At 37.3% G+C, this 3,869-nt stretch overlaps 1 long non-coding RNA gene across 1 annotated transcript in view; it reads left to right on the plus strand.

Annotated features, from left to right (window-relative positions):
• The window catches only part of LOC111820963 (uncharacterized), a 13,039-nt gene extending 9,503 nt beyond the window's left edge, over positions 1–3,536 (plus strand). Inside the window, exon 4 of the long non-coding RNA XR_002824455.1 lies at positions 3,497–3,536. This is a non-coding gene — a long non-coding RNA (uncharacterized LOC111820963). The remainder of the gene's footprint in view (positions 1–3,496) is intronic.
• The last annotated feature ends 333 nt before the right edge of the window (positions 3,537–3,869 follow it).

A 3,869-nucleotide genomic window follows, 5' to 3' on the forward strand; every position in this document is an offset into this window, starting at 1 on the left:
TTTTTAAAAATTCAACAGAAGGATTGGAAAATAAAGTTCAAGAAAATTTCCAGAAAATAGATAGAAAAGATGACAAAATGGAAAAAAAGAGAGAAAAAATTTAAATATTAAAGGATCAGGTCAGGAAGTCCAATATCAAAATAATAGAAATTCCAGAAAAAACAGAAGAGGGGAAAACATTATTTGAGAAATAAAAGATTATTTCTAAGAATTGAGAAACAATTTTTATACATCTTCTTTCTGAGGAAGTTACAGAAGGATGTCCTTTTGGAAAATGAGGGCATAAATCAAGAAATACGAAATCATGGGAACTAGAAGACCAGGGATCCAACATAGGAGGGATAAGAAGAATTTGTGAATGATGGTGGGACAAAAATCCCCAGGAATCAGCTGTATGTCAGTCTAGAGGTTTGAAGCAGGACAAAGGGGCTTTCGGAGGGAAATACAGTGAAAGCTGTGAGAGCCATAACTTGACCGGACTGCCTTGATTTTCTGGGTTTTGCAAGCTTTCTGCCTTTGACAGGGTGACAGTCTTGGCACTTTTCTCTCTCTCATTTTAGTGGAAAATATTTGAGTTTTTCTTCTCTGACAGGTTTCCACCTTACACAGTTTTTGGATTTCAAAGGTTTTACCGTCTCCCTGTCTCTGTCTCTCTCTCTCTTACACACACACATACAACCAATACAGTTTCTGATATATTTTCAGATTTTGAGAGATACACACTTCTAGTGGAGAGTTTGATGATAAATTAGGGCTAGGAACAATTGGAAACCCTAGGGGGCAGTTCCACTCTGTCCTATGGGGTCACTATGAGTCGAAATCACTTGACGGCAGAGTGTTTGGTTTTGGTTTAGGAACGTAGAAAATTAAGCAAAGGGGAAAAATGAGGCAATGATTAATCAAGGGGGTAAATTGTATTATGAAAGAAATGTCATCATATATAATACGTGGCTCAGTATGAATGTAAACACTGAATAATGGTCTCATCAAATATCCTGATATGTTGATGTTAAAACAGAGAATGAGGGGAAGGGAAGTTAGGTGTGTGTTGGGGAGTGAGTTGTAAGACAGTTAAATCATCTTTCAAAGTAGATGTTTAATAGATGACGTCTAAACTGAAAAACTCAAGAAATAGCTGAATAAGCATGTTTAGAAATATGGAGGCAAGTACCAGAAGAAACTATGAAGAGTTGAAAGTGGTCGTCTCTGTGGAGCAGAAATTGGGAATGGAGAGGGTAGGGCAGGGGTCTGATGTTTGTCATTATAAACCTCGTTAAATGTTTTTAACCTGTGTGTGTGTGTGTAGATTGTAAGTGGAATTAAAAAAAAAAAACAAAAAAACTCTTGCTGTTGAGTTGATTCTGACTCATAGTAACCCTATAGTGACCCTATAGGACAGAGGAGAACTGCCCCACAATATTTCCAAGGAACTGCTGGTGGATCTGAATTGCAGACCTCTTGGTTAGCAGCCATAGTGCTTAACCACTACACCACCAGGGCTCCGTAAGTGGAATACTTAGTACTAAATAAACAATCGTGGAGTTTTAAAAAAAAAAAACTTTTTGGCTCTTCTTTTGTTAAAGTTCCATTCCTTTAAGCAGTACAAATTGCAAGATGATAGTGTATCCTACTTAAATTTTAATCCCGGGATTTAGGAGCTCCCTTAGGTTTCCTAGATAAAATATGGAAGACATCCTTGCATTATCTCAGCAGCAGCACTTAACAAACTTCTGCAACTTTGTTGTATATGTTGCTACCTACCCTCAGCCGCTTTTACTGTCCATCTTTATAGGCTTCTGTTTCTGAGTTTAGTTTTCTGTCCTTGAGGTTTGCTGACACAATATCCTGCCCAACAAGTGCACAAGAACTCTCCTGGTATATAAGTTTTATTGTAAATTGTATAATAGGTCTATACTATAATCAAGTATATACACACATATATATAACGTATATAAGAATAAACATATATCCAATATAACACATATATGATAAAACATACTGTGTCTATAAGACATATTACACAATGATATAATCATTTTAGTGAGGATTATTAGAGGTTTCTTAGTGAAAGATGTTGTTGCTACCCTGTGTTAATGAAAGAAACAATACAAAGTCTATTAATTCAGATAGTGTTAAAAAGAACACAGAACTTAAAATACAGACACAGAATGATATGTTTTCTATATGTCCTTACTTAGGTATGCAAATGCATATAACAAGGGTAAACTGATACCCTTTTGGGAGGGTACAGGATTTGAAAGCGGGTCAAAAACTACAGGACTACAGGTTGGGCTTGTTTGGTTTGTTTGCTTGCTTGTTTTTTGATAATTAATAGACTTTATGTTTTTAGAACAGTTTTAGGTTTACATAAAATTGAGCAGATAGTACAGAGAGTTCCTATATACTCTTATCCCCGCCCTCCACAGTTTCCCATATTAATAACATCTTCCATTAGTGTAGCACCTTTGTTATAATTGATGAACCAATATTGATACATTATTATTAACTGAAGTCCATAGTTTATATTAGGGTTCATTCCATACTGTACAGTTCCATGGGTTTGGATAAATGTATAAGGTCATGTGTCCACCATTACAGTATCATGCAGAGCAATTTCATTGCCCTAAAAATGGCCCATCCACCTACATGCACTCTGAGCCCCTGGCAACCACTGACCTTTTCAATATCTCTGTATTTTTTCCCTTTTCTAGGATGTCATATAGTTGGAATCATACAGTATGCAGCTTTCTCAGAATAGTTCCATTCACTTAGAGATATGTATTTGAGGTTCCGCCATGTCTTTCCATACCTTGATACCTCATTTCTTTTATTGTTGAGTAATACTCCATTGTATGGATTTACTACAGTTTGTTTATCCATTTGTCTATTGAAGGACATCTTGATTGCTTCCAATTTGGGGCAGTTATGACTAAAGCTGCTGTAAACATTCGTGTGCAGGTTTTTGTGTGCACATAAGTTTTCAACTCATTTGGGCAAATACCTAGGAGCATGATTGCTGGATCACATGGTAAGACTATGATTAGCTCTGTAAGAAACTGCCGAAGTGTCTTCCAAAGTGACTGTACCATTTTGCATTCCCACCAGCAATGAATGAGTGTTCCTTTTGTGTCACATATTCATCAGTATTTGGTACCATCTGTGTTTTGGATTTGGCTATTCTAACTGGTGTACACAAAGCATTGGTGGTTCAGTGGTAAAATTTTTGCCTTCCATTCGGGAGACCTGGGTTTGATTTCCAGCGCCACCACATGTCTGTCAGTGGTGAATTACGTGTTGCTATGATGCTGAATGGAGCCCGGGTGGCAGAGTAGTTAAGAGCTTAGCTGCTAACCAAAAGGTTGGCAGTTCGAATCCACCAGCCACTACTTAAAAACCCTATGGGTCAGTTATACTCTGTCTTATAGGGTTGCTATAAATCGGAATTGACTCAACAGCAATGGGTTTGATTTTGGTTTTTTGGTATGATGCTGAACAGGTTTCAGCAGAGCTTCCAGACTAAGACATACTAGGAAGAAAGGCCTGGCAATCTACTTCTGAAAATCACCCATTGAAAACCCTGTGGATCACAACGTCCCATCGGCAACTGATCATGGAGACAGCAGAGTTTTGTTCAGTTGTGTGTGGGGCTGCCAACTCCAGGGCAGCTAACAACAACCATAGGTGTGTAGTGTTACCTCGTTTTGATTTGCAATTCCCTAATGACATATGATGGTGAATGTATTTTCATATGTTTATTTGCCATCTGTATATCTTCTTTGATGAGGTATCCATTCAGATCTTTGCCCATTTTGTAATTGGGTTGTTTGTTTTTTTATTGTTGATTTTTAAGTGTTCTTTGTGTGTTTTGG

Source organism: Trichechus manatus, unplaced genomic scaffold (assembly GCF_000243295.1).
Source record: "Trichechus manatus latirostris isolate Lorelei unplaced genomic scaffold, TriManLat1.0 scaffold00004, whole genome shotgun sequence".
NCBI lineage: Eukaryota > Metazoa > Chordata > Mammalia > Sirenia > Trichechidae > Trichechus > Trichechus manatus.